We start from the raw sequence: 14,053 nt of genomic DNA, 5'->3' as shown, positions 1-14,053 counted from the left end.
GTCAAAATTACAAACTTATACCCACATTTTTGGAACCACCATGGGAGGAAAAGTGACCCCATGTAATGGTCCTTTTGAAGGAGTCTGTGAGGCTTTGTCTTTGTTGTTAGATGCGCGCATGATGTCATTATATTGGTCAATACGAGGTATAGAATAATCCCCCCCCCCCCAGTAGGGAGCACGACCCTCTCCTCTCTTAGTACAACCCTCCTTCCCGACCCCACAGTCACATGAATAATATATTGACAACCACCATCTTTCTTCTATTCTGTACCACTCTCACATTTGCTGTCATCACCTACTTATACACTTTTTATGTATGTACTATTTTTACATGTTGATCTAATAATATGTAACCTTTTTAATACTACATTCTGGAGCTTAGACATGTAAAGGAGGAGCGGGGTCCCACGGATCAGGACACAACTAGGCAATCCATCTTGGGGCCATTATCCTCACCACAGAGGGTGCAGCTATGAAGAATGGAGCACGGGTGCAGGGCTCGTTACACCACAGATATCAGAGCCGAACCCCCATTGATGGGACGGATACATCAGCACTGACATCGCATCATTCCAGTAGTCTGAACGCTTAGATGCAGCTTTCAACAGAAACAGCAGCATCTAAAGGAGTGTGACCAAGCTGGAGTCCCCGTATCACCCATCAGAGACACGCGAAGCGATCACAGGGTGAGGAGCAGACAGATCAGGGGAGTCAGGTCAGGCAGTTTCATCACCAGTCTCCTACAAAGCCGAGAAGAAGGAGCTGCATGTACACAGGACACAGCCATGGCACAAGAGCTGACAATAAGCGGGCTGCGGCCAGAAGCTACAAATCCAGATGCACACGATTCCAGGCCACCTGTCTGATCATTTAGGAATGACGAGCACATATAGGGACATACATGATTAGATCCCCACAGCCCTCTCCACACCTCCTGTCACCGCCTGTCACATACATCCTCCACCCTAATCACAGCAAAAATATCAAACTCCGAACGTCGCATCATCTGACGTTATCCGTCGCCATGCTCACATCCACAGCCAAGACGCCGTCTGTGATAAACTTTGGGGACTTACATGTGAACGTTGGGGATATGGGGGGGGACACACATAGAGGACATGACGGCTGGCCTCCTGCTACGGAGGAAAGAGCACAGAGAGTATAACCCCCCAGAGAAAGTGCTAAAATAAGTGCCCCTCTCCATCTGTAGCCTGGACCCTAGAGAAGGTGCAAAAAAATCCTGCATCAAAAACAAGAACAAAACTGGCATGAAGGAGTTAAATCAGAACGTCGATATTTCTGCATCCCCGCGGGTCTTAGTAGACCCCCAAATACTGACAGCAGGCAAATCATGAGAGAAAGAAATGATCCAATCCCAAGAGCTCACACTCTAAAGGACAGAGCGGAGACTGGAAAATAATCCCCCCCCCCATCATCATCCTCCAAATCTGCAACTTCTTACAATCAGGAGGAGCAGTAAACCTATAAAATTATACACCCAAAATCCAGAAGTTACTGGAGCCCCCCACAGTATGAATGACCCAGAAGTGGGCAGAGGATACGCACCGCGCTGGACTCCCGGCTGTGAGCTGCTGGACTGGTGTGTGAGGACAGGATGGAAGTGGAGCTGGCCAGAGAGGAGGACGGGAGGGGAGCGTCCTGGGGCAGGAGTGGAGGACAAAAGGGAAGCGTCCTGGGGCAGGAGAGGAGGACGAGAGGGGGAGCGTCCTGGGGCAGGAGAGGACGACGAGAGGGGAGCGTCCTGGGGCAGGAGAGGACGACGAGAGGGGGAGCGTCCTGGGGCAGGAGAGGAGGACGGGAGGGGAGCGTCCTGGGGCAGGAGAGGAGGACGAGAGGGGAGCGTCCTGGGGCAGGACAGGAGAACGAGAGGGGAGCGTCCTGGGGCAGGAGAGGACGACAAGAGGGGGAGCGTCCTGGGGCAGGAGAGGAGGACGGGAGGGGAGCGTCCTGGGGCAGGAGTGGAGGACGAAAGGGAAGCGTCCTGGGGCAGGAGAGGACGACGAGAGGGGGAGCGTCCTGGGGCAGGAGAGGACGACGAGAGGAGAGCGTCCTGGGGCAGGAGAGGACGACGAGAGGGGAGCGTCCTGGGGCAGGAGAGGAGGACGGGAGGGGAGCGTCCTGGGGCAGGAGAGGACGACGAGAGGGGAGCGTCCTGGGGCAGGAGAGGACGACGAGAGGGGGAGCGTCCTGGGGCAGGAGAGGAGGACGGGAGGGGAGCGTCCTGGGGCAGGAGAGGACGACGAGAGGGGAGCGTCCTGGGGCAGGAGAGGACGACGAGAGGGGAGCGTGCTGGGGCAAGAGAGGAGGACGAGAGGGGAGCATGCTGGGGCAGGAGAGGACGATGAGAAGGGAGCGTCCTGGGGCAGGAGAGGAGGACGGGAGGGGAACGTCCTGGGGCAGGAGAGGACGAGAGGGGAGTGTCCTGGGGCAGGAGAGGAGAACGAGAGGGAAGCGTCCTGGGGCAGGAGAGGACGAGGAGAGGGGAGCGTGAAGGGGCAGGAGAGGACGACGAGACGGGAGCGTTCTGGGGCAGGAGAGGAGGACGAGAGGGGAGGGTCCTGGGGCAGGAGAGGAGGACGAGAGGGGAGCGTGCTGGGGCAGGAATGAAGGACGAGAGGGGAGTGTCCTGGGGCAGGAGAGGAGGACAAGAGGGGAGCGTCCTGGGGCAGGAGAGGAGGACGACGAGAGGGGAGCGTGCTGGGGCAGGAGAGGATGACGACGAGAGGGGAGCGTGCTGGGGCAGGAGAGGATGACGAGAGGGGAGCGTGCTGGGGCAGGAGAGGAGGACGAGAGGGAAGCGTCCTGGGGCAGGAGAGGAGGACGAGAGGGGAGCGTCCTGGGGCAGGAGAGGAGGACGAGAGGGGAGCGTCCTGGGGCAGGAGAGGAGGACGAGAGGGGAGCGTCCTGGGGCAGGAGAGGAGGACGAGAGGGGAGCGTCCTGGGGCAGGAGAGGATGACGAGAGGGGAGCGTCCTGGGGCAGGAGAGGACGACGAGAGGGGAGCGTCCTGGGGCAGGAGAGGACGACGAGAGGGGAGCGTCCTGGGGCAGGAGAGGAGGACGACGAGAGGGGAGGGTGCTGGGGCAGGAGAGGACGATGAGAAAGGAGCGTCCTGTGGCAGGAGAGGAGGACAAGAGGGGAGCGTCTTGGGGCAGGAGAGGACGACGAGAGGGGAGCGTCCTGGGGCAGGAGAGGACGAGGAGAGGGGAGTGTCCTGGGCAGGAGAGGAGGACAAGAGGGGAGCGTCCTGGGGCAGGAGAGGAGGACGAGAGGGGAGCATGCTGGGGCAGGAGAGGAGGACGAGAAGGGAGCGTGCTGGGGCAGGAGAGGATGACGAGAGGGGAGCGTGCTGGGGCAGGAGAGGAAGGCGAGAGGGGAGCGTGCTGGGGCAGGAGAGGAAGGCGAGAGGGGAGAGTCCTTGGGCAGGAGAGGAGGACGAGAGGGGAGCGTCCTGGGGCAGGAGAGGAGGACGAGAGGGGAGCATGCTGGGGCAGGAGAGGAGGATGAGAGGGGAGCATGCTGGGGCAGGAGAGGAGGACAAGAGGGGAGCATGCTGGGCCTGGAGCGGATGTCGAGAGAGGAGCGTACTGGGGCAGGAGAGGAAGACGAGAAGGGAGCGTCCTGGGGCAGGAGAGGACGACGAGAGGGGAACGTCCTGGGGCAGGAGAGGACGACGAGAGGGGAGCGTGCTGGGGCAAGAGAGGAGGACGAGAGGGGAGCATGCTGGGGCAGGAGAGGACGATGAGAAGGGAGCGTTCTGGGGCAGGAGAGGAGGACGAGAGGGGAGCGTGCTGGGGCAGGAGTGAAGGACGAGAGGGGAGTGTCCTGGGGCAGGAGAGGAGGACAAGAGGGGAGCGTCCTGGGGCAGGAGAGGAGGATGACGAGAGGGGAGCGTGCTGGGGCAGGAGAGGAGGACAAGAGGGGAGCATGCTGGGCCTGGAGCGGATGTCGAGAGAGGAGCGTACTGGGGCAGGAGAGGAAGACGAGAAGGGAGCGTCCTGGGGCAGGAGAGGACGACGAGAGGGGAGCGTGCTGGGGCAAGAGAGGAGGACGAGAGGGGAGCATGCTGGGGCAGGAGAGGACGATGAGAAGGGAGCGTCCTGGGGCAGGAGAGGAGGACGGGAGGGGAACGTCCTGGGGCAGGAGAGGATGAGAGGGGAGTGTCCTGGGGCAGGAGAGGAGAACGAGAGGGAAGCGTCCTGGGGCAGGAGAGGACGAGGAGAGGGGAGCGTGAAGGGGCAGGAGAGGACGACGAGACGGGAGCGTGCTGGGGCAGGAGAGGAGGACGAGAGGGGAGCGTCCTGGGGCAGGAGAGGAGGACGAGAGGGGAGCGTGCTGGGGCAGGAATGAAGGACGAGAGGGGATTGTCCTGGGGCAGGAGAGGAGGACAAGAGGGGAGCGTCCTGGGGCAGGAGAGGAGGACGACGAGAGGGGAGCGTGCTGGGGCAGGGGAGGATGACGACGAGAGGGGAGCGTGCTGGGGCAGGAGAGGATGACGAGAGGGGAGCGTGCTGGGGCAGGAGAGGAGGACAAGAGGGGAGCGTCCTGGGGCAGGAGAGGAGGACGAGAGAGAAGCGTCCTGGGGCAGGAGAGGAGGACGAGAGGGGAGCGTCCTGGGGCAGGAGAGGAGGACGAGAGGGGAGCGTCCTGGGGCAGGACAGGACGACGAGAGGGGAGCGTCCTGGGGCAGGAGAGGACGACGAGAGGGGAGCGTCCTGGGGCAGGAGAGGAGGACGACGAGAGTGGAGCGTCCTGGGGCAGGAGAGGAGGACGACGAGAGGGGAGGGTGCTGGGACAGGAGAGGACGATGAGAAAGGAGCGTCCTGTGGCAGGAGAGGAGGACAAGAGGGGAGCGTCCTGGGGCAGGAGAGGAGGACGAGAGGGGAGCGTGCTGGGGAAGGAGAGGACGACGACAGGGGAGCGTCCTGGGGCAGGAGAGGACGACGACAGGGGAGCGTCCTGGGGCAGGAGAGGACGACGACAGGGGAGCGTGCTGGGGCAGGAGAGGACGACGACAGGGGAGCGTGCTGGGGCAGGAGAGGACGACGATAGGGGAGCGTCCTGGGGCAGGAGAGGACGACGATAGGGGAGCGTCCTGGGGTAGGAGAGGACGACGACAGGGGAGCGTCCTGGGGAAGGAGAGGACGACGACAGGGGAGCGTCCTGGGGCAGGAGAGGAGGACGACGAGAGTGGAGCGTCCTGGGGCAGGAGAGGAGGACGACGAGAGGGGAGCGTGCTGGGGCAGGAGAGGATGACGAGAGGGGAGCGTGCTGGGGCAGGAGAGGAGGACAAGAGGGGAGCGTCCTGGGGCAGGAGAGGAGGACGAGAGAGAAGCGTCCTGGGGCAGGAGAGGAGGACGAGAGGGGAGCGTCCTGGGGCAGGAGAGGAGGACGAGAGGGGAGCGTCCTGGGGCAGGACAGGACGACGAGAGGGGAGCGTCCTGGGGCAGGAGAGGACGACGAGAGGGGAGCGTCCTGGGGCAGGAGAGGAGGACGACGAGAGTGGAGCGTCCTGGGGCAGGAGAGGAGGACGACGAGAGGGGAGGGTGCTGGGACAGGAGAGGACGATGAGAAAGGAGCGTCCTGTGGCAGGAGAGGAGGACAAGAGGGGAGCGTCCTGGGGCAGGAGAGGAGGACGAGAGGGGAGCGTGCTGGGGAAGGAGAGGACGACGACAGGGGAGCGTCCTGGGGCAGGAGAGGACGACGACAGGGGAGCGTCCTGGGGCAGGAGAGGACGACGACAGGGGAGCGTGCTGGGGCAGGAGAGGACGACGACAGGGGAGCGTGCTGGGGCAGGAGAGGACGACGATAGGGGAGCGTCCTGGGGCAGGAGAGGACGACGATAGGGGAGCGTCCTGGGGTAGGAGAGGACGACGACAGGGGAGCGTCCTGGGGAAGGAGAGGACGACGACAGGGGAGCGTCCTGGGGCAGGAGAGGACGACGACAGGGGAGCGTCCTGGGGCAGGAGAGGACGACGACAGGGGAGCGTGCTGGGGCAGGAGAGGACGACGATAGGGGAGCGTCCTGGGGCAAAAGAGGACGACGACAGGGGAGTGTGCTGGGGCAGGAGAGGAGGGGGCAGCGAGCGTCCTGAGGCAGGACAACAGACCTCACAGGCAGTTTTCTGCCCCTGCCCTTCAATCAAACGGGCAAAGCTAATAATAAGTATGAAAGTGGTTTATTAGACAAGAGTGGTGGAGCCTGAAGACGACCCCCAGCTGAGGTGGGGGTGAAGACGATTTCTCCAGAGGAAACTGCTCATTTATAAAAGGACATGTCATGAGAAGCTGGAGACACAGCAGAGCGCTGCACCACACTACATGAAACACCTCATATCAGGACCACAAGACGAACCATTAACCACAGTAAAACTACCACAGCAACAACCACAAAAAATGCAGCCACACACATCTACAACATCAATAAGCAGAAGTGACAGCACCGCCGTCATTCTATCAGGAAGAAGTGTAGTAAGTAACATCAGCCGCAAAAGTCATGGCCACACTTACAAGATTTATTAGAAACATCTGACAAGGCAGTGAGCCGCAATATACAGCGAAACAGAAGTGCAGAAATCTACAGGAAGAATCGGAAGTCAAGGAGCCAACGTCACAAGTCATAGAGAAGAGACAAAAACTCCACAAACGTAGAAATTACCAAACCCGGACGTGGATTACTGCTACCTCACATGTGTTCTGCCAACTGCTCTGTCAGGGGGATCATCATTGTATCACCAAAGGTCACAAAGATGATGTACTACAGGAGACAGAAAGAAGCGGGGTGAAAGGCGCGCGTTGGGGCAGGAGTGTAAGTCCTGTCAGCAGCACTAAGCACACAGACAGCAGCACATCGGCATTTATCACATTTCATATGTTCCTCATATACTGGATCACTTGCCTATTCATTTCCAAAAGACATACAGTTAGGGAATTTAGATTGTGAGCCCCATTGGGGACAGTGATGATAACGTGTGCAAACTGTAAAGCGCTGCGGAATATGTTAGCGCTATATAAAAATAAAGATTATTATTCATTTAAAACTCTCTTTATCTGTCTTCTTGGTGAATACACAAATGGCACCATGAATCCTTATATGGACATATTGCGTTGTTATAGTGTGGCTATAATGATGGCATAGAGGGATACCAATTGTGCTAATCTTTATAGTGCTTGTGGCAATAGCAGTATAATCTACTTGTTGATCAATTGTTGTATAGATAAAAGCTTGGTGTAAAGGTAAACACATACATTTATGGTAAAAGCGCCATCTGCTGGCCAATTGTCTAAATAGCGGCTGCTATTAGTGCATATAATAACAGCAGATTCTTCTATCTACTGGCTACCACGGCACAGATATAGATCTTTCCTGTATCAGCACTGTTCAAGCATTTCAGCACTTTGAACTGTCATAATGTTTAGAATCAGAACCTTTACGCCTTTTTTTAGCATTTGCACTTTGAATGAGATTTACCCAAGTTTTTTTATGAAAATTATCATGATTAAATTGTGCAAGCATTTTGATTGATTGCCGGGAAATATCATTTGTATGGACGTCATACACAGCCTCCATATCCCAGGAACGTTTGTTCCTGTATTTTAAATGATTTTGTGATGAATTAATAAATTTCAGTATTTTAAATGATTTTTTTGTCACTTCAATTAAATTTTGTTCCTGAAGGATTTTACGGAGGTATAAAAAATGCCAGTATAATAATAATAATAATAATAATAATAATAATAATTTTATTTCTATAGCGCCGACATATTCCGCAGCACTTTACATTTCAGAGGGGATTTGTACAGACAATAGACATTACAGCATAACAATAATCACATACAGTAGATTATAACAGATACCAAGAGGAGTGAGGGCCCTGCTCGCAAGCTTACAGTCTATGAGGAAAGAGGGAGACACGAAAGGTGGGTGGTAACAGTTACCCTGATTGTATGGACCAGTCATAATGTTAAGTGTGTAACAGTACAGACACAGAGGGCTAATGGATGCATAAAGCATGTGGGAACATGATGCGGGAACCTGGTTATGGTAAAACTTTTGGCTGTGCCACACAGGGATAGATTAGGTTAATGTGCTGAGGCGATAGGCCAGTCTGAATAAATGAGTTTTCAGGGCACGCTTAACATTGTGGGGATTGGGGACTAATCGTATTGACCTGGGAAGTGCATTCCAAAGAATTGGCGCAGCACGTGTAAAGTCTTGGAGACGGGAGTGGGAGGTTCTGATTATTGAGGATGCTAACCTCAGGTCATCAGCAGAACGGAGGGCGCGGGTAGGGTGGTATACTGAAACAAGGGAGGAGATGTAGGGTGGTGCTGAGCCATGGAGGGCTTTGTGGGTGAGGGTAATAAGTTTATACTGAATTCTGGAGTGGATGGGTAGCCAGTGTAATGACTGGCACAAGGTAGAGGCATCGGTGTAACGATTGGTGAGGAATATGATCCTAGCTGCAGCATTCAAGACAGATTGGAGGGGGGAGAGTTTGGTAAGAGGGAGACCGATGAGAAGAGAGCTATGATAGTCGAGACGAGAATGAATAAGAGAAACAGTCAGAGTTTTTGCAGAGTCAAAAGTAAGAAAAGGTCGAATTCTAGAAATGTTTTTGAGGTGCAGATAACAAGAGCGAGCCAGTGATCGGATGTGGGGGGCAAAGGAAAGCTCGGAGTCAAGTATGACCCCAAGTTAGCGGGCATATTGCATTTCGGCGCGCACGGCGCACCTTCAAAAGTGCGCAGCGCACAGCAAAATCCTGCTAGCGCACGGCCAGCGCACGATCTGCGCACCCTATGCTAAAGATAGGGTGCGCAGAGCGCGTCAATGTGCGCTAGTAGGCGGCGATGACCGGATGGGGCGGGCAGGGAGCCGGCAGGGGGCGAGGCTTAGCGGCGGCCGTGCACAGGCCGTCGCAGCGCCATAAAGCGCAAATGTGAAACCGGCCTTACTGGTGCAAATGGTTGGGCGAGAAGATGCAAGGAGCCTGCTTACTTCTTCTTCTGTGACTGGTTCAAAATCAGAGAGTGAGATAGATGCAGTGGGGGAGGGAGGACGGTGCATGGTATGAGGGAATTGGGAGATAATTTCCTGTCGGATATGGTCAATTTTTTCTTTGAAATAATTGGCCAGATCGTCAGCGCGGAGATCTGTGGTTGGGGCCTGCACTCTTGGGTTGAGTAGAGAATGAAAAGTGTCAGAGACGTTTCAGGTTATTGGACAGTGAGGTGATGAGGGTGTTGAAATAGGTTTGTTTGGGGAGGTGAAGGGCAGTGTTGTATGTTCTGAGCTTAAACTTATAATGGATGAAATCTTCGGGTAGGTTGGATTTTCTCCACAGACGTTCGGCGCACCTGGAGCACCGCTGCAGGAAACGTGTTTGCAGGGTGTGCCAGGGTTGTCGCCGTCTGTGCCAAGTTGTTCTATGTATAGGAGGTGCAGTTTTATCCAGGGCACTTTGAAGTGTTTCATTTTAATGCTTCAGTGCAGAATCAGGACATGAGAGGGAGGAGATAGGGGTGTTAGGGACGGCGGAACGCACTAAATATAAAATAGAAAGTGTGTTCGCGGCCCGGGGTCCACCGTGCAGAGGTGTTAAACTGCTGCTATATAATGGCAGATGCACAATATGGTGGTATATCGCACACGGGTTGAACGTCACCCGGTGTGCACTGGGCGTACTCTGTAAGCTTCACAGAGGCGCTATAAGGCATTAACATAAATGCCGAGCCTGTTGACCTCAGAGGTCTCAGCGGTGTGCAAGCACGGCATATGGTCACAGGACTCGGACCCAAGACACAGGGTCAGTGTCCGTCTAGACCTACCGTGCATGTGGCGTCGCTACCGTGGACACCCAAGTGCTGCTGACTGCAGCGCGGCGACTGACTCAGCCGCTGTACGACAATGCCCAAGAGGGAGCGCACTGTCGGACGCTAGCACTGTGTAGATGTGCAATGTTGCCTGAAGTGTCATGAACTCATTTTCTGCTCCACCAGTTGAGAGTTCCCCTTCCGTTCTCCCTCTGGTGGTGACAGGAGGTAGTGCGGTTAGTTTAAGTGGTAGTAATCTGCCACCTGATGAGGAAGATAACGATTGGATCTCTGGAGTATCAGACTGGATATAAGACAGCCGACGCCCTATCCGGGTGCTGGTGATTCAGTCTGCTTCTCAGGTCCTGGACTTCAGCTCTCTTCCAGTCTTCTCAAGTTAAGTTTGTTTTTTGCTAATGTTCACACTTGCGCTTGTTGGTCAATTCAGTTTTTTGTGTAATCAACTTGCCCCTGCTGGGGCTAGGCTGAATTTCCACTCCTATTAATCAGTATTTGCCAATCTGCTTTTTGATACTTATTAGATTGGCCTCTTTTTTGCTCTGTCTCAGAATATTTCAGAGTGCTGATATAGGTGTAGAAGTCTAGTGACTTCAGGGTTAATTTTGTTATCAGACGTGTTGGACAATATTTTTGTAGGTTTTTTTTGGCAGATTGCAGACAGTGTCTTTCCTTTCCTGTCCTGTTTAGTTAGCCGGGCCCCATCGTTTGCTCAGCCTATTTTCCTGCCTTTGTTTGTAATTTCATCTTGTTTCACCGTCAATACATGTGGGGGGCTGTCTTTCCTTTGGGGTCTGCTCTGCGGCAGTTAGTTTTCCTCTTTTCCTGCTTTAGGCTTATGTAGCTCTCCGGTTGTGACGAGGCGTCTAGGACCAACGTAGGAACGCTCCACGACTGCTGCTAGTTGTGCGGTTAAGATCAGGGATCTGCAATCTGCATAGTTACCAACTTCTCTGGTTTTCTGAGACTTGGCTTGTTGTCTTTTTTTCCTCCTCGGTTTCCCATTCATAACAGAATCACCAGCCATACCGCAGATTCTAGGGTACTCAAAAGCAGGAAAGAATTGTTAGACAAAGAAAAAAAAAAAAAGTGTCAGAATTTTTTTATTTTTTTTTTAATGTATTTTTCCCTCTTTTTTCTGGGGCCGTAGGAGGATTTTTTTTTCCTAATGGAGATCAGCAACTGTCTGATCGTGTGGAGCAGCTTGCTGCTGAAGTACAGGGAATTTCCACCTACCTTATTCAGTCACATGCTGCTGAACCCAAGATCCCTACTCCTGATGTGTTTTCTGGGGATCGGTCTAAATTTCTGAATTTTAAGAATAATTGTAAATTATTTCTTGCTTTGAAGCCTAACTCATCGGGGAGCTCTGTGCAGCAGGTTAAAATTGTCATCTCCTTGCTGTGCAGCGATCCCCAGGATTGGGCTTTTTCTCTGATACCTGAAAATCCTATTCTGACTAATGTGGATGCATTTTTTCAAGCCTTGGGGTTGTTGTATGATGAACCTAATGCTGTTGATCAAGCTGAGAGAATCCTGTTGGCATAAAACCAGGGTCAGGATCCTGCAGAGTTGTACTGTCAAAAATTCTGAAAGTGGGCGGTCCTTACTACATGGAATGATAGTGCATTGGCAGCTCTCTTTCGGAAAGGTTTGTCAGAGACTGTAAAAGATGTTATGGTGGGATTTCTAGTTCCCTCTGGTCTGGATGGCTCTATATCATTAGCCATTCAAGTTGATCGGCGTTTACGTGAATGTAAAACTACACAGGAGGCGCTGCCACCTTTTGAACAAATGTCTGAACCTATGCAATGTGATGGGGTTTTGTCTAGGGCGCAACGTCAGGAGTTTAGAAGGCGTAATAAAGCTGTGTTTTTTCTGTGGAGACGCCTCTCATACTATTTCTGTCTGCCCTAAACGAGAGAAACATTTTGCACACACATTTGCTGTGGGCAGTGTACAACCTAAGTTCCTTTTGGCAATTACTCTGATCTGCTCCTTGTCCACATTTTCCACTAAGGCTTTTGTGGATTCAGGAGCAGCTCTGAATCTGATGGATTTGGACTTTGCTAAACGTTGTGGTTTTTCCATGACGCCTCTGCGGACGCCTATTCCTTTGAGGGGTATTGATGTTACTCCTTTGGCAGAGAATAAACCTCAGTTTTGGACCCAGGTGATAATGCGAGTTGCCCCGGACCACCAGGAAAATTGTAAATTTTTGGTGCTGCATAATGTGCATGATACTATTGTTCTGGGGTTTCCTTGGTTGCAAACTCATAACCCAATTTTGGATTGGAAATCTTTGTCTGTGGTGAGTTGGGGTTGTCAGTGTGCTCTTAGGGACGCTCCTGTTTTCTCCACCTCTCCTCAGTCTCATGATGTTCCTGATTATCTGGCTGATTTTTCTGATGTATTTAGTGAGAGTAAGTCTGCGTCTTTGCCTCCTCATAGGAGTTATGACTGTGCAATTGAGTTGATGCCTGGGTGTAAATTTCCCAAGGGTCGGCTTTTTAACTTATCAGTACCCGCACATGATGCTATGCGATCCTATATTAAGGAGTCGTTGGAGAAGGGTCATATTAGACCATCCTCGTCACCTTTAGGTGCTGGGCTTTTTTTTGTGGCCAAGAAAGATGGTTCATTAAGACCGTGTATTGATTATCGTTCCCTTAACAAGATGACGGTTAAATATCAGTATCCGTTACCTCTGATGTCTGATTTATTCTCCAGAGTTAAGAGTGCCTGCTGGTTTACCAAGCTTGACCTCAGGGGGGCGTATAATCTTATTCGCATCAAGCACGGGGATGAATGGAAGACGGCGTTTAATACTCCGGAGGGACATTTTGAGTACCTGGTGATGCCTTTTGGGCTCACTAATGCCCCTTCTGTCTTCCAGTCCTTTATGAATGATATTTTCCGAGACTTTGTGGATAAGTTTTTGATCATCTATCTGGATGATATTTTGATCTTTTCTAGTGATTGGGATTCTCATGTGGAACATGTCCGCACTGTGTTCCGGATTTTGAGGGAGAATTCCCTGTTTGTTAAGGGATCGCAGTGCCTCTTTGGTGTACAGAGGATTTCATTTTTGGGATTTATCTTGTCTCCATCGACTATTGAAATGGACCCGGCCAAGGTACAGGCCATTTATGATTGGGTTCAGCCTACTTCTTTGAAGGCTCTCCAAAAGTTTTTGGGTTTTGCTAATTTCTATCGTAAATTTATAGGTAATTTTTCTAGTATTGTCAAACCACTGACTGATCTGACCAAGAAGGGCGCTGATGTGCTGAATTGGTCTCCTGAGGCTATCTCAGCATTTCAGGAGCTTAAGCAGAGATTTACTTCAGCTCCAGTTTTATGGCAACCTGATGTCTCACTTCCATTTCAGGTGGAGGTAGATGCTTCTGAGATTGGTGCAGGAGCTGTGTTGTCCCAAAAAGACCCTGTGACTTCTAAGATGAATCCCTGTGCTTTCTTTTCTCGAAAGTTTTCCCCATCTGAACGCAACTATGACGTGGGGAATCGGGAATTGTTAGCCATGAAATGGGCATTTGAGGAGTGGAGACATTGGTTGGAGGGAGCTAGACATAAATTTGTGGTCCTCACCGATCACAAGAATTTGATTTATCTGGTGTCGGCCAAACGCTTGAATCCTAGACAGGCTAGATGGGCCTTGTTTTTCACGCGTTTTAATTTTGTGGTCTCTTTTCTTCCAGGCACTAAGAATGTTAAGGCAGACGCCCTTTCTAGGAGTTTCTTGCTGATTCTTTTAGTGTGACCGAGCCTACTACTATCCTAGGTGAAGGGGTAGTTCTTTCTGCCATTTCGCCCGATTTGAGACGCGCCCTGGAGGTATTTTTGGTACCAGAGATTTGGTGAGTCGGTCGTTTTGGTGGCCTGCCTTATCTCGTGATGTCAGGAATTTTGTACAGTCCTGTGGGACTTGTTCTCGGTCTAAACCCTGTTCTCATTCTAGTGGGTTGCTGATGCCCCTGCCGGTGCCCAAGAGGCCATGGACCCATATCTCAATGGATTTTATTTCTGATCTTCCTGTCTCTCAGAGAATGACTGTTATCTGGGTGATTTGTGATAGATTTTCGAAGATGGTCCATCTTGTACCACTCCCAAAGTTGCCATCTTCCGCTGAGTTAGTGCCCTTGTTTTTACAACAGGTGGTTCGGTTGCATGGGATTCCT

The 14,053-nt window shown here is 52.7% G+C and overlaps 1 protein-coding gene across 1 annotated transcript in view; it reads right to left on the bottom strand.

Moving 5' to 3' along the window:
• Positions 1 to 14,053, bottom strand: part of LOC141054869 (gap junction gamma-1 protein-like) — a 181,252-nt gene that overhangs the window by 148,433 nt on the left and 18,766 nt on the right. The gene's annotated exons all lie outside the window — the stretch shown is intronic.

This window comes from Dendrobates tinctorius, unplaced genomic scaffold (assembly GCF_039654945.1).
Source record: "Dendrobates tinctorius isolate UK_male_01 unplaced genomic scaffold, ASM3965494v1 ptg000179l, whole genome shotgun sequence".
Taxonomy (NCBI): domain Eukaryota; kingdom Metazoa; phylum Chordata; class Amphibia; order Anura; family Dendrobatidae; genus Dendrobates; species Dendrobates tinctorius.
The sequence above is the reverse complement of the archived record's forward strand: the minus strand, read 5'-3'. Positions and strand labels throughout refer to the sequence as shown.